Source organism: Parasteatoda tepidariorum, chromosome 6 (assembly GCF_982258835.1).
Source record: "Parasteatoda tepidariorum strain Cologne lab strain chromosome 6, Ptep-v5.0, whole genome shotgun sequence".
NCBI classification, from domain to species: domain Eukaryota; kingdom Metazoa; phylum Arthropoda; class Arachnida; order Araneae; family Theridiidae; genus Parasteatoda; species Parasteatoda tepidariorum.
In genome coordinates this window covers 21,144,133-21,167,770 of record NC_141760.1, presented here as the reverse complement: position 1 = coordinate 21,167,770, position 23,638 = coordinate 21,144,133, and the positions used below count along the sequence as shown (strand labels likewise).

The 23,638-nt window shown below is 29.7% G+C and overlaps 1 protein-coding gene and 1 long non-coding RNA gene across 2 annotated transcripts in view; one reads left to right on the top strand and one right to left on the bottom strand.

Moving 5' to 3' along the window:
* The window catches only part of LOC107436844 (cGMP-inhibited 3',5'-cyclic phosphodiesterase 3A), a 605,033-nt gene that overhangs the window by 111,502 nt on the left and 469,893 nt on the right, over nucleotides 1–23,638 (top strand). The window lies entirely within an intron of this gene.
* On the bottom strand, nucleotides 4,145–23,080 carry LOC147807672 (uncharacterized). The gene is made up of 3 exons (XR_015434899.1): nucleotides 22,974–23,080; nucleotides 19,382–19,499; nucleotides 4,145–4,199 (listed from the first exon to the last, which is right to left on the bottom strand). It is a non-coding gene; the product is annotated as an uncharacterized LOC147807672 (long non-coding RNA).

The window sequence follows — 23,638 nt, the reverse complement described above, 5'->3', positions numbered from 1 at the left end:
CAGGGATAAGTTGTTAAAATACCTTTTACCATTACTCATTAAAACCGCTTTATAAATAACTTAAATCAATCAATATTATTTTGATTAAAAAATTACGCAATAGATTTGAATATAATCTCTTAATTTACATTTAGATCGACAGGTTTTTTCAGCCACTCTATTCAGAATTTTAAAATGCTTTTTTTTTCTCAACGAATTTCATTATTATCGTTAAATTGTTATTTTCCTTAGTAAGAGAATAAGCTTTAGCCTGCGGGTTAAGATGGTGGAGTACTTAGAGGAAAGTTTTCTTCGTATTTCTAATTGTTGTTCGGAAAGAAATAGGAAGAAAAGTATGTGACAGCATCCCAATGTCCGCCGGAGAAATAGAGACGCTTTAGAAGTTCCTGTTAAAAATGTTTGATACATAATAGGATATTATTTGTTTCACTTCTTACTTCTAAACTTCGAAAATAAGTTGATATTATTGGAACCAAATGTAGTTTTGAGAAAGTAACATGTTGGTGTAAAAGCGTCAAATTAAAAAACTGAGTAGAGATTTTCAAATAATATTTATTGTCAACTTTTTAATTAGAACTTAAAAGACCTTTTTAGATTTGATTCGAATTTCTTTATGTAATTCTTTGTGTATGTTTAGAATAGGAATAGTTTTATAGAATTTAAATAATTTTATGTGATATTTAATAATATTTTGAAAATCTTCGGAGCATACGATTTTATTTGTTTCATTTACTCATAACTAAATCGCTTCCATTCTGATCATTTTTCTCATTTTGTTTTTGTTAAGTTGTATTTAAATTTTATAAGTAATTTTATTTCTTTTTACATTATTTTTTTTTATCTCCTTTTATGTGTCACCAAATTTTTATTTATAATTTCATACGTCATTCATTCCATTTGTAATTTCATAAGACACATTTTGTTTTCCTTTTATATGTTGCAACTTATATGTTACAATTGCAATTGTAAAAAAATTTATTCATTTCCATTTTATTCTGTTTTTGAACTTACTTTTGTAAATAAGTGAGTAATTGCATCAGACATGAAAAAAATTATATATTTTTTCTATGTCTTCTTCACATTAAAAAATAATTAAAAATTTAAAAACCGGAAAACTAAATAAGGCAAAGATACAATCTCGTAATCAGCTCACACGATTATATCAGCAAAAAGGAGTGCCTTCTAATATTGTATTAATATAGCCAAAGCAAAATGTATCAATACAATAGTGAGAGGAGCACCAAAAATTTTAACAAAAAGAGAAATGCAAAATAAAACATATCAAGCAAAAAATAGGAAATGAAAATTCAAAAAAATACAGAATAAGACACAAAATGTGATATATAGAGCGAATATCAAATTTAAATGTACCGGTTCCTTTCAAAAATGATTTAAAATATTTTTGTAACAAGTTTGCCAAACTACAAAATATGAAAATAGAAGCGTAAATAGAGGATTAGCGGATCGTGAGATCTTTTTATGGCAAGTTCTTGCTGAAATACATAAGCATGTTTGATTTGTTTGTTAATCTCTCTCTTTTTTTTTCTTTATTGTGTTATATATATATATATATATATATATATATATATATATATATATATATATATATATATATATATATATATATATATATATATATATATATATATATATATATATATATATATATATATTCTTTTTGTTATTCTTCTTACACATACTTATATTCTCATACTTGAAGAAAAAATTCAAAACCTGAAAGTAGGTATGTTTTAATTTATAGTCATATTTCGATTCATGAAAATCCGAAACTTTTTTTATCTCCAGTAGAATCTTAATAATTACTGTTTTCAAAAAAGAAAACAATATTTATAAAAATCAATTATCGTAACAAAATGTATTTGTTTAATAAAAGATCATTCTGATGGATAAAAACAATACTCATGAATACATTCCCTCATTCAAAATTAGTTATTATAGCTTTGAAGTACGAAACTAAAGCAATACTTATTATGCATTACTTTCAAATACAATATCTGTTTAACATTTGGAAATTTTACAGAGATCTATGCCTCAAAAATCATCAAAATAATTTTTACATAAAATTGTTACCTGATTCTTAAACTTATTGTCAATTTAAAAGGGGCACTCAACACCGCATTCTATTTTCGGTCTTCACTCCATATATCAGGAATTGGATACCGTCCATATCAATTAAGGATTTATCTTACTTCCTTTTACTAACTAATTACTTACAGTGCAATTTCAATCTTTTAGCAATTACTTAGAGTTATTTACCAAAGTCTCTTTGAATAGCTCAACGTGGAAGTCCTTATATATCTTGCATTTCACTGCTTTATCATTTATTTATCTAAGTATTTATTTATTGGAAGTTCTTTTTCTTATCAAGTGGCTTTTGTTTAAAGAATGCAGAAGTAAGAATGCGAACAACGCCACAGTGAAAGGAAAATTCCTAAGTTTTGAATGTTTAAAAATGCTATGGTGTGCTGCAAGCATAGAACTTCACTGAAACTAAAACGATTCTAACTAAATATTATAAAAGTAATTTTCTGTAGGCATGACACCTCTGTGCTTATTTGCACTGAGCTGTATTTATGAAAGACAGGGGTTCGATCCTCAGTGGTGGTTTGAAGCCCACCTAGCTTCAGATTGACGTTCATCAGCGTGCCTGGAATGTGAAACTGGTGCGCTATGTTGACCACATTGCCACAGTCATGTGACCCGCAGTGAACTGATCGTAAAGACACGGCTCTCAATAGAGCACCAAAGCCAAGCATCACTGGCTGAGGTCAACAAGTGGGTAGGTGACCATTTTGATCAGCCTGCGTTGGGATCGTGGGTGAGCGGTATCGATCCTCATTAAACTGTTCTACCGTAAAGTGCACAACTTCGCTCGCAGATCGTCGGGCTATCAATGCAGAGGAGTCATCCCCTCTGAAAATGATCAAAATTGTGATGGCATGTCTTCGAATCATCCTCGGGGATATTTCCCAGACCGTCACCAATAGCCCATTGTGCAGCTCTAGTGTGACGTAAATTAAATACCTACCTGCCACTGTCATGCCATTGGTCTTGAAACTATGGAATCTTAACTGTCGTGACCCTTCTGGCCCACATTGAGCTGTTTCAGGAATCTTTTTTAAAAATATTTTCTGAAGTTCATTTTTTAAAAATGCTTTTTTCGATGTCATTTAGAAGTTCTACTAAGGTTTTAAAATTAGCCACCTTCTATGCGTATTCGCAACAAGTTGTGTATACATTACGTTCGTATTTTTTAATATGTAATTAGTTGTATATAGTGTATTCGGAATTTTTAATTCGTGAATAGTTGTTGTATATATTGCATTCATAAATTTTAATCTGTGAATAGTTGATCTTATACACAAATGTAGACAATTTGCAAAATGTATTACATTTATAATCTGTATTTATAAGAGGTATAAATATTAAATGATATTTTCTATTTCAGGTAAATTTAATTCGATTTCATTGAATTTCGAAGAAATAGTTTCTTGAAAAATGTGATGTAAGTCAATTTTAATGTATATGTATAAAGAAACGTCTTATAATATATAAAATTTTATATCTAATCAATGTATTATATAACTTATACTGTATAACTTTCTACACTTTATATATGAAATATACAACTAATATATTTATTTTATAATATAAGATTTGTAATTTTTAGTATTTGTGTTTTCATATAGTGGTCCTAATGCTTTTTACGGGTTCCTTAGCGAGTTATTCAAACTTAAAATGAAAAATCATGTTACTTATCAGAAAGTTTAAAACAATTTCTCGTTCTTATTGACGATTGGCAACAAAAAAAGAATATATACGATACGATCTAACCTAGGAATGAATATTAATGAAAATTTTTATTGATATGAAAGGTAATTTTAATGATATATTCACTTGAAGAAATATTATAGATAAAACAACATTTTTATAGCTAAATATAGTTTCAGAGGGCACGTAAGAGGGTTTTCTAGTATTGGATTTACTACACTTTTTCTCACTGAAAAACGCAGTTAGAAAACAAATCAACTCTAAAGAAGTATCAAATTTATCGTCTGCGTCTTTTCTCACGTTGAGTTGCTTTTTATTTATGCTTATGTCATACAGAGATATCAAAACCCTTGCAACCCCACATGAAGAATTTTTTCCGAGAAGTACGAAAGAGATTTTTTTTTTGCCTAAAAAGTTAAACATAGAAAATTAGTACTACTTCTATGCATTGAAAGAAAAAATTCAAAATGAATCTTTAATAAAGAATGTCTGAACTACCAACTAATAACTTCAACATTTTCAATTACTAGAATTTCAATATTTAAAAATTTCCTTTTCTAAAACTTTAAGATAATTTAATGAAACATAACAAAATTACAAGAAACTCAAATAAATGTATTAATCTTCACATTTCATACTTCAATAATAAATCTTCAATGCAAACAATGTTCGTTACAAATTAGCTTGTTTTATTCAAAATAAATCATAACATAGGAAAAAGAAAGTATGATCAAACTGTATTAAATATCAATAAGAGAAAACCGTTATTTGCATGCACCTTTTTTTACAGTCAATTATTGTCTTTTTACCAAATTAGGAGCTTAAAAATACTCTACTAAAACCACCTGTATTCTTATTCTTAAGGACAGCTCTATGCACAATTTTAAAATTAAATAGTCGTAATGTCAAAGGCTGCAAGTCTAGCATTTGAAATAACGCTTATTTTTGTCAAGTTAGCGATTGATGATCTGTCTGAATAGTAAACTTTTGTCCATCTGGATAGTGTCGTAACTTTTTGATGGCAAAGATTATGTTGACTCATTCCTTTTTTGTAAAACACTATTTTTTTCGGATTTATTATACCTTTTCCTCAAATATACTATGTGATGCTTATGAACTTCACTACCTAGTTGCGTTAGTACAACGCCCATACCAATTTCTGAAACGTCTGTTTGCAATAAAAATTCTTGTTCAAAATTAGGAGGGAGAAGTGCAGTGCGGCTTTTAGTAGAACTCCTCCAGACACCCGTCTAGCGTCGTGGCGGGTACTATGGTTACGAGGAAAGGTCACTTCTTATAGGGGTGTCGGGTGAATAGCTTTGTCTTAATCTTAGCATAGGTCGTCGTGAGTAAACCAATCGACACCTTCTTTCCTCCATTTCAACCCCATTACAAATTTGCTCTCTCTTGTTAGCATAGCAGCAGACAGCCGTAGACTTTCAGTCTGGAGGAGTCAAAGCCGCACTACATAGATTGGCTAGTTAATTTTTCTTTCATTTTCTTAAAGACTCCTTCGCATTCGATTGTCCATAATTTGTCTCCTTTTAGTTTGCTTTTTAAGGTATAATTTCATGGTAAAACTAGTATAGAGAACACGCCAACCAGGCTGTGCAGGGGTCAATGAACTGGCCTTGCATCAGAAAGGTTATTGGTTCGAATCCCGGGCAAGACATGCATGTTCTTTCCTTCTCTGTATTGTCTATACTTACAGTAGGAGCAACGTTGGCCCAATTATATGGTGCCCCTGAAAGAGTGGCCTACAAATCTGCCCTGCTTGCCAGAATTGAAGAAATGTTAACAGAGGTGGGCATTGGAATTAGAAAAAAGGAAAAAAAAAGTATAGATAACATTTATATGTATCGAATAGCCCAAAAATGTTTTATCGTGAGTCTTGGTCGCAGACACAGGAATTCGGCGACTGGTCGTATTTTAATATCATAGGCTTTCCTTTAACAGTGTGCGACAATATGTTCGATATAAAGATCGTGATTCTGCGCGAATATCGGAATTTTGAAGGTTTCATTAGTAGTTCAGTCTCTACAATCTGCTGTGATGCACATAGCAGATGTTCCTTTAATAGTCATGCTATTGAGTCGTGGTGGCTCAGGGGATAGAGCGTTCGCCTCCCAATGAGGTGAACCATGTTCGAATTCCTGCCAAGGCTGGTCAATACGAATTCAGCTCCCGTCTTGCATCGACTACAGGGTTGACTTAAAATATCCTCAGTTGTATTCAGATTATGAGTTAGAGTCCCTTTGCCGTTAGGCTAACAGTGAGATGGTTTTCCTCTCCATATAACACAAATGCGGGTTAGTTTCACAAAAAGTTCTGTACGAAAGCAAAATTTCTCAAAATACTGGAGTTCCCTTGTCTTCTGGATTGGGTGTAAAATTAAAAGGCTACGGAGTTGAACATTGGTAGCCACAAACTCAGATCTGGGTCATCTGTTTAACGGCTGTTATAAAATAAAATAGATATTAATTTGCTAGAATCAGAAGCAGCTTCTTATTAAGCAATTCTTTTTAAATAAAATATCGAAACTTATAAATTTAGATTTTTAACAATAAATCAATAATTATCAGTTTTTCTAAGTTGCATGTAAGCCATATTTAAATGAGCAAAAATGGATCTTTAATAACAAAAAATACGACTCATTTCAAGAAATAAATGAAAAAGAGTGCATAGCTACCATACATATTTGCTATGTTTTATGAACTTATTCTATAATAAAAATATATATTTTTGTAATCCTCTGTGGTTTGAGCAATCTTTGCTATGGAAATTGTATGGGGAAAATCTTATCCTAAGCATGTTTTGAGGTCACAATATAATAGTATCGTATATTTTTAGTATTCTTTCATGAATAAATTACATTATTTGTTATTATCGGATACTATGAACTACATCTGATTGAATCGCTGACCGCACCAATTGGCGAAATTTGTTAAGCCAGAATCCAATGTTTCGAATCAGTGAGATGAATATCTGTGGAGTACTCCCAGAAAATTGGATATCCATTTCCCTCGAGGAATGGAGAGAAATTACTGTAGATGAATTAGATTTATTTCGGATACATTTAATTGGAGTTGTTTTTATTGCAGACTAGGTGAAAAACATAAAAAAAAAATATTGTTTGGTTTCCTAAAGAGACAAATCTTTATGTTTGAAGTCTATAATATTAAAACTGACGATGAGAAGAGAACTTAAAAATTAAACTTAAAAATTTAACTTTAAAATTAAACCGAGAGTAAGCCTGCACGATATGTTCTGATAGTTATTAGATTTCCTAATGAAATAAATCTTAAGATTTGAAATTAATCAATACTTATTGTAAACAGCAAAATTAAAAATCTAAATGAAATGCAGAATTAAAATTGTATCAGGATAATTGTCAGTTTTTAAGCACATAATATTTGAATCTCAATATTTGAAATCGATTAAATGATAAATGATTTTGTGTATAGGGCATGAAATTTTAGCTCGTGAGCTCGACATTGGCGACTGAATAATTAGGACTGGCGAGTAAGCTTTGTCCTGTAAAACCTTCTTTTTCAAATCTAACTACTATATTTTCCTCTGAGTTTGCGATTGCATGGAATAGATCAGGGCACAACTTGGGCAAATCATTGAAACTGTGGGACTCGAAATTCTCTAAAACAATTTGCTCAATATTTCTGTAAATTAATTCCCCTCCATCCTCAACATAGTTTGATTGTTTGATACTTTAGTTCCAAAAATCAGCGGTATACAAGCATAAAGTGTTAAAAATATTGGAATATCTATATATATATTTCTCTTACACGGCGATAAAAAAAAAGCCTCATTACAACTCCCCGAATGGCAACGCTAGAAAATCGACCAATGATTGCCGCTAAAAATGTCACATGCCAAATCTAGCTGAGATGGCTCAACATATAGCGCTTTTAAAAACTGAAATAACCAGAGAGAGCATAAGCAGAAGTGAATAGTCTTTGTCGATAGATCTCTATTTTAGTACTTTGTTGAAAGCGCTTTTTTTCACGAATTTATATATTACGAATTTATTTGACGATTTTTGATTTATATCACGAATTTATTTGTTTTACTAGAATTTATTTGTTTATGCAGGTTTTTCCATTGCAATTCACTTATTTAAATTTTTAATAGACTTAATTATAGCCAAAATTTTACCCTTTTTAAAGAGATATCAGTTTTAGAAATTTTATCTTAAGATTTTATACTAAAGCACATTTCTAATAGGTTTAACGAATTAGATGCCATTTATTTGAATTCAAATTTATTTTAATGACTTAGTATTTACTAAAAATATGTAATTTTTAAAAAAAAAAATTGTTATATGGATATGAATGATTGTTTTGAATTCTTAGAATTTTGTGCATTTGGAAAGTACCTAAGTTAGTAGCGAGCGAAGCGAGCTTGGTTTGCGAAGCAAACCATATAAGATTGCGTTGCAATTTTCGGGGGTTGGCGAGCGTTAGCGAGCAGGATGCGCAGCCCACTATTTCAAAATATACTATCCTACTTTTATGACTTTTAATGATATGTAGATGTTTTTAGAACCAATGAAACCTCATGGCAACCTCATTTTAAATAAATATAATTATTATTAATTTTCTATCAATAAATCTGTTTAAATTTTTGTATATTATTTATGGTTTTCATCACCCAAAAAGATATTCATCTGATATTATTTTTGTAAAAAATGTTAAATCATGAAAACCGCGGGTTATTACTTTTAGAATTGAAATTTTATGCCCTTTCAATTTCATTGAAATTTCTTACGTATGAAAGCAAATGACTTCTACGAAGATTACTATTTAAGACTACTCAAAAATTGTGTTATAAACTTCCATCTCGCTATTTTAAGCTTTTATTGCTAAAAATGCATATCTATTATTTTACTCTACCAATAAATGCATCGAACTGAGTTTTTAAGGCTTCGATTAGAAGTATAACTGAAAATGCTTAATTTTTTTTTAAGCAGTTTGCTTTTAAAGTATTAGATGAAAATGAGGACCACTTTTTGCATTCCCTTTGGGCAGAAGTATCACATGGTATAGGTCAGTATTTAGAATGGTAAAACCACAGACTGTCATCAGATGAAATAATTAAATTTTAATAATTTTATATTCTTTTAAATATATATTTGTACTTTCTGTAGCACTATTTTTTAGTGGAACATCAAATTTTAAGATTAAGAGCGGTTATTTGATGTTTTTATTTTTTAGTAAAGATAAATCTTTTGTTATATTAAGTTACAATTATTATCTTCATGTAAATGTAAGCACGATAAATTAAAAGCCTGATTCGTAATAAACGAAGTTTTCAATTAATAGCATTCCATGAGTTCGTTTTGTTTTTACTGAAAGAACTCCATAATAATACATCAGAAGAGCATTTTTTTTTTAAATTATAACTTTTGTTTAATTGTTAATATGAATTTACTGTTATTCATATTAATATTATTTTGAGTTCCTATCATAAAAATTTAGCAAAAAAACAATAAACAGACATTCATAAAAATTTAAAAAAGATTAGTTGAACAAAAAACTACATAGCATGAAAAAATAAATGTATTCCGGGTTTGGATATATGTTTTGTACATAGAAATGTCTCGATTTTAAGTTTTATTTAATACTGAGGATTGAGGAAAATGATTTTTATTTTCTTAAATGAGTACAATTAAAATTGCAAAGTACAGGGTAACAAAAAAATATAGGGCTCATTTTTGAATGTTTTTATTTCCAAAATTTATTACATAAATTCAGCGATGCTTCTCAATATGTCGACCTCCGACATAATAGATTTGTCTACAACGCTTCGATCATGATTTTAAAGCCCGCAAATATATTTCCTGGGGGATTTTCTTCACCTCTTCTCTAATAGCTGTTTGAAGGCTTCTCAATGTAGAAATTCTTCGCTTATTCAGTTTGTTTTTCAGATGTCCCCATAAGAAATAGTCTCATGGTGAAGCATCAGGACTGTTTGGAATCCATTGTTTTGGTCTCAGGAATTGCACTTGCTGATCTGTTAGGAATTTCTGGGTGACCTTAGATGCATGCGATGGGGCAGAGTCCTGATGGAACACAGCATCACCATTCGGGTACAATCTGCAGTAATCATAATTAAGAAAGGGTTTTAATATCTTCTGTATGTTATACTCAGAATTTATTTTGGCTCCAGGTTTCACAAACCGAGGTTTGGTCACACCATGGGTGGATAAGCCCATCCAAACCATTACGCCTTTGGGATGAGGCACCGTGGTTGATGTTGTCAAATCTTGCCTGTTCTGCCCACGGCTAAGATATTTAACTTTAGATTTAGCATTGGTATCTGATAGATAGATCCAAGCTTCATCAGTTGTGATGAACTTTCGCCATCTGTCCTTACGGAGAAGCTTGTTGAGGGGCCATGAACGTTGCCTCCTAATCTGCACCGATCTCCCTTTTAAATGATGACATTTAGATTTTTTATGGCATTTTTTTCTTCAACTTTTGTTTTAATTGATAGCTTACAACTTGCTGACTCACGTTAAGAGCTTTAGCCATGCTTGCCTGTGTTGGTGGATCCGGTTTTGATGTCATCTTATCAAGCTTCTGCAAATCTGATTTCTTCAATTTGCTTGGCCGTCCACTTCTTTTTGGTTTTGCATTATTTTGCATCAATCCGAGTCTTGAATTCTTGATGCGACTGATATGGCTGAGTGAAATCGCAATACCTTTATTTTTAAAATGGGTTTGTATAATCCTGTGGCTCCATCGAAGTTCTAAAAATGCTTTTATTTGACCAATTAGCTTTTTGTCAAATTTCTTCAAAGGTATTTTTGTGATTTTATGAAATAGCATTGCAATTGAAAGTCTAATATCAGAGCTTTAGATCAGTATGCTATATATGTAAAAAGGTTTTAAAACTTTAGTGGTAGATAACCACAAAAGTGATCCCTATACTTTTTTGTTACCCTGTAAATCTTTAAAGAAGGAGGATTGGCTACAGGCTCATAAGTCAAATAGATAATCAGTGAACTAACTCGTCTCGTACAATCAAATATTTAGTTAGTTCTGATTTGCAATAGATTTAAAGTGCGATATGTGTTTCGAGTTTTATAATCATTAAACTTCTATCAAGTTTCAGTTTAAATTGTGTCTTGTCAATGTATTCAATTAAAATGACGGATGCTAAATGACTATATGAAATTGTAAGAAAGTAATATTTGAAATTAACTTTTCGCTTTATTTCTACTCTTTCGCATAAAGTATTTAATGAGCTTTTTAGAATCTAATCTTTAATAAGGAAGAAAAAATAAAGTTGGAGGGCTGAAATTACGAACAGTATGAATGTGTTTAAATTTTATTAAAGTATCGGAAACAAAATTTATTTATCAAATAGGAATCAAAGCAATAAAAAAAATTTTGAACATACTTTAAATTTCTGATATAAAATCTGGTAAAAATACCGTTCTGTATGGCAATGACATTTCTGGTAAAAATAAAACATAATTCTGGTTAATAAAACCGGCATTTGAACAATTTACTTGGTAATCTTACCGTAAAATCTCGTGACGGCTTACAGGAAATTCCTGTTTTCTAGTTTATAGTTCTTATTGGCGCACACATTAATGCAAAAAAAGAAAGAAAGAAATTTAACCAAAAACTGGTTTATGAGCTACGTGATAAAATTACTACATTTTATTCCATTTACTACCAAAAGAGTATAGAAATAAAAAGCATATTTCATTGTTTTTTTTTTTTTTTTTTTTTTTTACCAAAAGACATTATCAAAGCACTTTGGTAAAAATTATCATGCTTTTTGGATTTGCCATAGAGCCAGAAATACTGTAATTTTTTTCAATATTCTAGAGATTTTAACCACACTTTTTTCCCCAGTGCATTTTATAGTGCAAAACAAAAATGATTGCAAAGTAAGATGAGGGGGGGGGGGGAAGAACTGAAACTCCTAGTTTGGAATAATTTATAATTTCCTTAATAATTTTTCTTGTAATCAGCAGTTTAAGGATTTTACACGAAAATAAGCGTATAAACAAATTGCCGCATCATTTAAATAATGCTGACCTTTCAGAAAGTTTATTCGAATCATTTAACTCAGCTTACGAAAAAAAAAAACCCTAAAAAAATATGCGAAAGCATAGTTTGGCATTTTTCCTTTTTTTCCCTTTCGTTTTTTGCATCCATCCCCACTGTCATTAATGAACTTAAAAAGCTCGAGTAACATTATATAAAGAACGGGATAAAATGAAGCTATTTAAACGATGATGACACTTATATTAATCTAACTTCGACATATTCCCTGCTTGTTTATAAATAAATACACTGTAGACGCGTTCCCATTTACCTAATGGACCCGTCAAATTTTCTCTACCGTTGCCATTATATTTTTGGTAAAGTGCATAAAAGATCGTCTGATAAAAATGGATTCATTGATAATGAACACTAGCCATTACGTTTTTGTGTTTATGGCGTGGGAGTTAGTGCTATATTTAATTACAGTAATAATATGTAACTTTACCTTCCAAATGAAGCAATTAGGTTTCTTACTTGAGAAAAAATTGATTATATAATTATTTTCGATGTAATGGTATTGTTTTGTTTAAGCAATTTATCACTTAGATGATATATCAGAGTTATTAATATATTACTTAAGGAGAAAAAAAATTGTTTTTCATTAAAAAAAGTAGTAAGTTAATCTTATAAAAACTAATTACGAAAATTTGATTATACATTTCTGGTAGATTGTATGTTTTTATGTCTATTTTAGCTAATGACTTGTGAAATAGCATTGGAAATGAAACACTTCGGCGTTTATATTAAAAATAAACATACGTAACATTCATAGCAAATAATAATAATGCAATGATATATAAATAAAAGTAAGAAATACTTAAATAACAGACAACTATAAATAAAATGAGTAAATTCAGTGGTTTTAAAAGTTCTGATTTTAATCACTTGGTCCGTTTTAAAAAATTATCCATATAACTCATGAAAGGGAGGAAAAAACAATAAATAAAACAATGTTCAAATATTGAGCAGTAAAATCAAAAATCATAAAAATCTTCATTAAGTAATAAAAGTTTTACAATGTTCAACAGAGTAAGTTGTTCATGATGGAGGAAATTGAACGAAAGTGAAGTCGTGCTATGCATGGATGCATCCAGATCGGAACAACGATTGATTTCTGGTGTTCCACTCCATGTAACGCAAATGCGGGCTAGTTCCATCTATAAATCCTCCTCTAATTTTGCAAATTTCTTTCGCTACTTGACCCAGGAGTTCCTTTGTAATCTGGATCGGGTTCAAAACTGCAAAGCTACTCAGTTGAAAATTAGTTGCCGCAAATTTAAAATTTTGTTGGCTGTTCAACGACGGTTATAAAACGATCGATTTCCTGCTCAAGGGAGCACTATCAGTTTAACACAATGCTGGAGTTCTCCGACTGTACTACGGAAAGCAATCAAAAGCAAACAGTCCGACCTTCTCCCACAAGTGATCCTTCTCCATGCAATGGCCGTTACAAGTCTCCCGATGAACTTACAAAATTTCAGTTGGGAAGTATTGGCTCCCGCCGTACAGTTCAGATTTGTCACTCGGTGACTTCCACCTTTTGGGGCTACTTAAGAGAGTATTACTGAATACACATTTCCATTTGGTGAAGGATGCTCTGCAAGAATTTCTCCAGAATCTACCGAAAAAGCATAGACCTGCTTTCTAAGCGATGGGACTTGTGTTACAGTGCCCATGGCAATTTCTTTTCATTTTCAATAAAGGTATTCATTTCATTCAACCGGTTCATTTTTTATCTGGGCAACCCATATATTTCCATTGGCACTATATGAAAAAATAATATCAAATTTTCGAATTTTAGTATTGTTAATGCTGTGAAGTTAATCTGGTATACTTTTGGTTTTATGTTAGCAAAAAAGCAGAGGTATGGTTTCCTACTATAAATAAATCCATTGCAAATACAGCAGAAGTTTCAATAACTTTTAAATTTTTAGTGCTTTAAATTCATTACAATTCAACTTGAAAAAAATATTTTAAGTTTAAAAAAAAAAAAAAAACTCCTTTTTTCAAGTTTATTTTGTTATTTAAATGGTATAAAACTGCAGGTGTGAAAAAATTCGTACGTGTAAGAAAATATACATAAGAATACAATACAATAAAATACAAAAGAAAATTGGAGGATTTATTGAGAAATAAGTTTTTAAAGTTTGCAAAAGTTATTTTTTCATTAATACACGCGTTAATGCAACCGTAGATGGCAGAGCTTCTTCCTCAGTGGGTAAAATAATGAAATATACCATGGATATAACGGTTCCGAGAGTAACAGTTTTCTTTCCAATCAAGTGAAAAAAGCGAGAGTAATTGTTTAAAAAATAAATTTTACGAATTAAGATAACTTTGTGAGCAGTGTGTATTGCGTTAGTTTAATTAAAGTATTAGTTCCCAACCTTTATTTTTCATTATTCCATTATTTTTTCACTATGCCAGACATAGAAAACAAATTTAACGTACGAAATCTTAAAAATATGCGTTAGTATTAAAAAAATCAACTTCGTTATGTATGTTTCAGGCTTAATTATGCATATTTGTAATATACCATCTGAATTAAATCGGCAAATTTAATTAATTTATCTACGAGTTAAACTATTAGCTAAATTGTAAATTTAAAATAATAAAGGTACACATAATTTATCTAGATTTAAATATATTAATTTTTTAGGAAAATAAAGTTAACATAAATTCTATTTAAACTGAACTAAACTAATTTGTAATAAATTTCATGATTATGATAAATTTCATTAATGATTTTAAACTAAATTGTAATACAATTCAAACTAAATAATGAAACTAAAATAAAGTGAAAATAGTTATTTTTCGAATAAGTTTGATTTTTTAAATAGCAACTAATCTAACAATACTTTTCTAAAGACATTCGTTATTTCTATAGTTTCGTCTCTTTCGTCCGGTCACTATTGGCTTACCAACCCTGTTTCTTGTTCTCAATGGACGGGGGTATTTGTAGAGGTTGTTTAAACTTCCGGTGGAAGATTGGCTTGAATGGATATCTATTTATTTTTTTTCGTTTACGTCATCTTTCGACTTGTTTTTTAACATAATTATTTTGGGCACATTTTTGCGTGAGTAGGGGAAAAATGAGCGCTACACCCCATTTTTAGTATTGATGATCTCTTTTACTATAGTGCTATGGGATGAGCGCTTCACCTCACTTCGGATCCATGACCTCTCGTCTATAGGATACATCAGTATGGATGAGAGTTCAAACCTACTGTTATGCTCTTAGTAGGGATGACGTAGCATGGCTCTTTACATAGTATGGATTGAATTAAATAAATGCTTCTTACAAATTTTTTGTATTTCTTCTTTGCAATTATAGATCTGTTTGAAAAATTTGACACGAACTTTTTAATCGGAAACAAGCTTTAAATGAATTCTACATTTCGAAAAACTATAAAAAATTTGCAATATATTCTTCATTATGCTAATTATATTAATGCTCTTAACGTAGCATGGTTTGGACTAATGACATGCTTCTTAAAAACTTTAGTTACATATTTTTTCACATCTAAGGGTAATTTTGAAAAATTTGACTTTAACTTCGTAATCTGAAAAGAGTTTCAAATGAAATCCTCATTGCAGAAAATTATAAAAAAAATCGCGAAATGTTCCTCTTTATTTTTATACATATGCTCATAACGTAGCATTGTTTTGACTAAAAATTGCTTCTTAAAAACTTTGAGTAGGGAAGAGTGGGGTCAATTGTAACATTTTTTACTTAACTATTTTTAACTGACAAAAATTCCAATATATTATTAGTATTAATTGACAGACGAGTAAAGTAGACTATCCTCTACTAGAAAAAAAAATAAAGACCTTATTTTAAATGTTATTATATCAGTTATTAACAATTTTTGACAGTCGTGCACTTGTTACAATTGTCCCCACTTACGGGGTCAATTGTAACAGTTCATAGATTCAACTAAAACATAGTTAATTATACGTATTATCATAGTTGTGATAGATTTTTTTATTGATCAAAATAGTAATGATATTTTAGGAGTCAAAATAATGATGAGCAGAGACCTAAAGGGTTAAACTTTAAGGGGTTAAAAATTTTAATTTATGCTGTGAAAGGTGACAAATGAAATAATGCACATGCAACATAATATAAATGATATAGGAAACTATTGGTGGTTCTTAAAGAGTTAAGTAATGGTTTGTAAACATAAAATTATTTATTTTCAGCTGTTACAATCGTCCCTTTACTTATTGTTACAATTGTCCCCAAGACGCCATTTCAGCTTCATTTGTTAAAAACAATGCTAGTTAATTAACAAAACTAATCTTTTTTTTTCAAAATGTTAATTAAGGTGTCCACTTACATATTCGGTTAATAATTTTTATTCGTTTAAACAAAATTACTTTGTTACAATATAATATTCTAATACCAAAAAAAGTACTTACGTAGCGTGAAAATATCTTTTGTGATGTAACTCTTTCAAAAGTACATAAAAATGGTTGCCAGCAGGGGTGTACATGTAGATTTATTAAATACACCTTGTTCGCCACCTAGGAACCAAATCTAGAACCCGACACTCGAAATATTTGCTCTGTTACGATCGTACCCTGTTACAATTGACCCCACTCTCCCCTACTTATTTCTTAGTACACACATATGAGTTTTTCTGTTAAAACTTGACGCTCACTATATAGTCTGAAACAAGTTTAAAATTAACTCCTCATCGCAATAAATTAAAAAAAAAACACAAACACAAATTGTCCTTCATTACGTTAATTATACATATATGCTTAACGTGAGTAAACAAATCCCTCTTCAAAATTTCGAGTACTTATTTTGACACATATGGGAAAGTTTTGGAAAAATTGACAATCATTTTGTAATCTGGAACAAGTTCCAAATTATTTCTTCATTCCAAAAAATTATAAAAAATTCGTAATACATCCCTCATTATGTTAAACTATAATGCATGGCAGCACGATTTGGACTAAACTATGAATCCTAAAAAATTTTGGTATTTATTTTTTCACGTCTATGGGTATCTTATGGGGTCTAACAATTTTCAAGTGAAATTCTCTCGCAAAAATTATAAAAATTTGCAAAATATCCTCCGTTATTTTTATATGCACACTCATAACGTAGAACTACAAATAGCTTCTTAAAAATATAACCTGCAACAAGTTTCAAATGAATTCCTCAAAGCAAAAAATTTTATGGATTTTGTAATTTATCCTTCATTATCTTATCTATATTAATGCTCTTAGTGTATCCCGGTTTGGACTAAACAAATGCTTCTTAAAAATGTTGGGTACTTAATTCTTCCCATCTATGTGTGTTTTTGATAACTTTGTCTCTTACTTTGATATCTGAATCAAGTTTCAAAGAAATTCTTCATTTCCAAAAACGATAAAAAATTCTCAAAGTGTCCTCAATTATGTTAACTATAAATATGCTGCGTTAAGAGAATGTATATGATAAGCGTAATGGAGGACTTTTTGTAATTGCATTGTTTTGTGTTTGCTCGAATTTCTTGTAACTTTTCCCAATGAGAAATTCACTTGAAACTTGTTTCAAATTATTAAGCAAGCGTCAATTTTTTTAAAAAACACTATATATGTGAAGAAATAAGTACTAGGAATTTTTTAAGAAGCATTTGTATAATCTAAAACCATGCCACCGCACGAGCATATATATGGTTAACATAATGGAGGACACTTTGAGAATTTTTTATAATTATTTGCTATGAGAAATTAATTTAAAACTTGTTTCAGATTAAAAAGTTAAGAGTCAAATTTTTAAAATGTACCCATATTTGTGAATAAATAAATAAACAATATTTTAAAGAAGCATTTGTTTAGTCTAAACCATGTTGCATATAGAGCTATGCAACCTTATCCCTTTTAAGAGCTTAGCAGTGGGGTTAAACTCTCATCCATGCTAAGGAAGTGAAGTATAGCGGTCATCCTATAGACGAAAGGTCATCGATCCGTAATGGGGTAAAGCGCTTATTCCATAGCACTATAGTAAGCGAGGCCATCAACCCTTAAAGTGGGGTGTAGAGCTCATTTTCCTCCTACTTGAATCGAAGCACTAATTTGTTATCTGAAATTAAGTTGCTTAAATTACCTCAAGATCCATAGCACCAGATACAATGGAGTATTGCATTAAAGAGAAAAGACTTGAAAAAAAAAGAAAAAGCTATAGACAAGTTTTGCTATGGAGTCAGAGGACTTTTTGTAAAATTTTTATTTGTTTTCTTCTATTTTTTATGCACGTGTTTGTCTCTTTACTTTTCTATTATCACATGGAGTTTATACACCGGAAAGGTTCTTGCTTATAGAGCCAAAATTAGTGTATATCCGTTTTTGTACTTTTATTTGTGCTCTATTTCATATTTTTTATTGATTTGCTTCCATTCATCCAATATCTTTTTTCGAGTTTTCCAGCGTCCTTAAAGAAATATATTTATTCTGGAAGAAATCCCAGACGTGAATTCGAAGTTTATAACAGCTTTTTATAACCACTGCGTGCACTAATGCAACATTCACTGTTCTAAGTAATATAGTTTTGTAACGATATTATAAAACGTCCATACTGGCCGAAGAGAAATTTTGGTTTGAGAAATAGCCATTTAAAACGTAGAAAGGTTTTTTTTTTATCAATTTATTCGTTAATGTAGCATTTACTGTTTTTTATATACTTAATATAATTTTCTGATAATATTCTCAAACGTGCGTAATGTCAAAAGGAAAATGTTATTTTGAGAAATAGTCGTTTTAAATTTGAAAAAAACTGTTTTATTTCACAAATACGAACGTTAATTCAACATTCACTGTTTTTTGTTTCCATTTAGTAAAACTGTCTTTTTCAAGGATTTATTGCAATAACTTAATGCAAACTTAGATCAGATTGAATAATTGTTTGCACATTTACTAATTTGCGTAAGGACATGTAGGCTGATTATAATAAGCCTAAAATCATAAAAACAGATAAAAAAACTCTAAACATCTTTTTATTTAGCTATGAAAATTATAAAATGTGGATGACATTTGTAAAAAGACAGGTTTTTCAATTATAATCTACGACGTATATACACCAATCTATCATTCCATTGCACTTTTATAACAAAAACATTCAAAGATCTTATGATTCAGCACCAAAAAAAAAAGAATCATGAAAGTGACTGCTATTTAATCCTTATTGATTGAGTATCTTTAAAAAAAACATTAAAAAAATTCAAAATGTCTGACATGCAAATTATTCTAAGTCCCTAACTTATGCGATCTTAAAGAAGACCAATCTCATTATTAAGGTTTTATTCCCCTATGTCATTACATTTTTAAATAAAAAGTACAAATTCTGGACAAAGTACGTCAAAAAAAGGCATAAAGACAAAGACGAATACATTAATGGCTTCATCTTCATGCATTCGACCCTTCTAAAAATGGCATTATTTTATGCATCTTAAGATAGTGCACAGCATCAGAATAATTTATTTCTCCCTTGAGGCGTTAGTTCGGAATGAATAATTTACCTTGTAATGTTTTCTTAGCACTTTTCTTTCACGAATGAACGATTTCGGTAACTGGTTTTGGAGCGTTTTCATCGCCGAAGTCGTGCTTCATTTATTTTCCGAACTACCTTATTTATTTCTGAAAAAAAAAGAAAAAAAAATAGTATTAAAGAGAATTTCGTTCTTTAGCACGACCCCTTAATTTGCAAATGAGCTTTTAAATCGAGAGATTATTAGAATTTACTGAAAAACAGCAACTCAGCAAAGTGTGTCATTTAAAAATATCGGAATATTTAGCTCCAGTGTGATTAAAAAAGCAATGTGCTGCTTTTAAGTTGGCATTTGAGAAGTATCCAAGCTTATAACATCAAAGTATAGGATTACTTTTAAAAGTGGAGTAGATGATACGCTCTAAAACCAAATATAAAGATAAAACTAAATTAGTTTTATCTGGTAGTGGTACTCGTAGACTCCTAGTATTTAAATATCTAAGCTAGCTTACATAAAAGTTAAGTATGGTAAATATGACTAAAATAATCACATGGAGGATGAACTGGTGGTTAAGATATAATTTAAATTATATATTGGTGACAATGTTAGATATTTTAAAGCAGGTTGATCCCTAATATCGTTTAAATTTTGTTCTATCTCAATATAGTGATTTTTTGCACTTAGTTATTAAATTCGTTTAACCAAAGATAACTTTTAATAATGATTTATATATATGTAATTTTAAATAATAATATTTTTAAAAAAATGAATAGCTAGATATACAAATTTTTACACCATGATAAAGTATGAAATTTTATAAGACAAAACACAAAATTTAAACGAACTCAATAGAATAGTTGTTGAGAAACCTAATTTTTTCTATGCATATACTATGCATACATTAAATTGCATACATGGTGCATACATTAAATCGCATACATTAAATTGCATACTATGCATACATTTCTATGCATACATTAAATTTCTCTGGAACTATTCAATTGATTTCGTTCAAATTTTGTATTGGGTATTATAAAATTACATTCTTTAATATACTGCAAAAATTTGTATACCTTGCTATTCAACTTTTTTAAAAATTATTGTCAAAAGAAATAATAAAAAATAATAAACCATTATTAAAAATTATTGGATAAACGAATTTTATAACTGCGTGCAAAATTTTTTCGATTCGCTTGAAAAATTCTCAATATGGCAAAAGTGAAATTGACATTAAGGGATCTACACTCTGAACTTCGCTCCTGATCAAACTAGTGGGATCTTAAATCCCAGATTGCGACTGCCCTTACCACTTTGAGGGTCAGAAATCTAAATCTGTCTAAATCTGTGATTAAAAAAAGTATATTTTTATGGCTAATTTCGTCGCTTAAAGTTTCGTTTTCACTAATATTTGAATCAGAAGATATTCGGGGTAATTCGTTCTTTATCTTTTGGAGTTCTGTACATAAAACATATGCTATAATTAAACAAAGTTCTCACATGATGATAGAATTCCGACCTATTATTTAAGGTATCCTACTGTGAGAAAATCGGCGATTTTGACGAAAATTTCGAATTCATTTTTATTATCCACACTTGAGCTTTGAACTTTAGTTCCTTAGATATGAAACTCTTTATATTTTTGTTCTCTGATTCTTAGTGAAGTTAAATTTTTTTTATCGGTGTAATTCGTTCTTTATCTTTTGGAGTTCTGTACATAAAACATATGCTATAATTAAACAAAGTTCTCACATGATGATAGAATTCCGACCTATTATTTAAGGTATCCTACTGTGAGAAAATCGGCGATTTTGACGAAAATTTCGAATTCATTTTTATTATCCACACTTAAGCTTTGAACTTTAGTTCCTTAGATATGAAACTCGTTATATTTTTGTTCTCTGATTCTTAGTGAAGTTAAATTTTTTTTATCCCTTGCTAACAGGCGAAACTGCAAACGGAAGTGAACTCACGAAAAGAAACCATAATTTTTTGTTGGGTATTTAATTTTTTTTTATTTTTAAAAACTAATACATAACTTTATTGGGAACAAAAACAAACACATAAATACAAAGAATACATATTCGTCGCCAAGAGGAAAATCCTGTCCAGGCGACAAAGAAAATTAATACAATAAATTTAAATTAGAAATTTAAAAAAAAAAATTAAAAAAAAGGGGGGATATTACAATTATGAATTATTTTGCTCGTCATAAGACATCATATATTGTTGAACACTGTAGTAATAGAAAAAAAAAATACATGAAACTATTTAAAAAAAATAACAAAGGTAACATAAGAAATTCATTTGGATTTGCACAAGACTGGTATAAAAAATCAAATGCTTCCTTTAAAGTGAAAAAATTTATTTGAATTTATTATAAGTTTAAGACAAATATTATTTATTTTCAGAAATTAATTCTTGAATAATTAATTTTTGTTGTTGTCAGAGTTGTCTTACATTTTGGATATTTCTTGCATTTAAAATGCGTTTCCTGAAAAATATTGATTTTGAGAAAATTTCTTTACACTAAGACACCTTACAAAATAAAGTATAATTTAGAATTCTTTAAAACTTGTATATTTTGTATAATATTAGCTATGTTTTGAACGAAAGCATAAGGTCTAAGTGTGATTTATTTTTTATCTTTATTAAGCTTTAAGTAAGAATATTTAGAATTTTTCTTTTAAAAGATCAATATTGAACGCATTATTTCATCATTATATTATATTACCTTAAACTTAATGAAAAGATATTGTGATTAAAATATTGTAATATTGATTAAATGATACTAAACTTGAACAGAAATGTGCTTTAATTTAACACTCTATTATGGTTGAAGCAAACAATCTTGATATTATGGTTCAATGTTAAATTGAGTGTGATGCAATGCGCTGTAGTAAAGTACCGGCACCCGGAGTGCTGGTACATTTTACCATAGTTCAATCCTGAATTTTTTATAGTCTAAGTTTTCTTAAACTTTTGAATTTGTTTAAAACTTTTGGAAAAAACTGAAAAAAATATTTCATCAAAGTTGCGAGAGGTTTTTAACAGTAATATCGTTCTAATTTGATACAAGATTAGTATGGAGCTAAGTTGAGCCCTATCGTTATAATTCAATTTGGTATTTTGAAACTATGGTAAATTTCAAACAGTAGTATGAAGTAATTTAAAACCTTAAATATATTTTAGCAAATTTGTTCCGTATTAGGCTTTGAAATCATTGCTTATAATAATTTATAGTAGACATTTATGACAGTGTACAGAATGAGCAAATGGCAAAAATAATTTTGATGAACTGCACTGCGATTGTATAAAAAAAATTCCTTAATAATTGGCAAATATTTCCTACTTAAAAATAAACATTCTCCTTTATTATTCCAGTAAACTAATTTTAATATTATCCATTAGCGGTGTCCTAAAATTTAAACAAAATCAATTCCCCTGGTTTCTAGTGCTTATATACACATTCAAGTCAATACGTCAAACCTGAAGCTAAACATCATCCTATAAAATCGATTAAACCAATATTCTTTTCATCGCAAATCAATTAAAATCGTTTTCCCTCATCCTTAATGATTTCAAATGTTCGATACTAACTTCTCATAAACAGTCGTTTACTCACTGTCATGTCTGTTGGAGAATGATCCATTTTTCATTGTGGAATGGCAACAGCTTTCACGTTGAAGGGGTTCGCAAGCTGTGTGAAATCCCATATGGCTTGGCTAAAGGTCAATCCATCATAGCTATTGACAGTGTGAAGACATTATGGTGAATGAAGCAGCGGTTGTACCAACTTGTTTATTTCTGTACAATGGAAAAAATATTTCTATTACGTTACGGAAAAAGCTTTTATGCTACCTATTTGGGCTTGTTTGGCTGCTTAATGAATTTCTTTTGATGATGGAAATGGTGCAATTTTTTATTCGGCCAACCCTTAAAAGTGTTCTATATTAAAAGTGTTCTATTCCAAAGTAATATGTTTTCAAAATTGGTTGCACGGTCTTATAAAAAGAAAATAGATTTTTTTGTTTGGTATTTTTGATTGTTTACGTTGATTTTCTAATTATTTAATCAGTTATTTATGAAATTAACTTTCAGTGTTTTTTTTAAATAGCTTTTAAGTGATCTATTGAAATCTGATCTTTTGAGAATTTCTTGAGAATCTCTTGAAATTCATTTACATTTTATAACCGTCGTTGAACAGCCGACCCAAATTTGCGATTACGACTACCAATGTTCAACTCCGTAGTCATGTGATTTTTAGCCCAATCTAGAAAACAAGGCAAC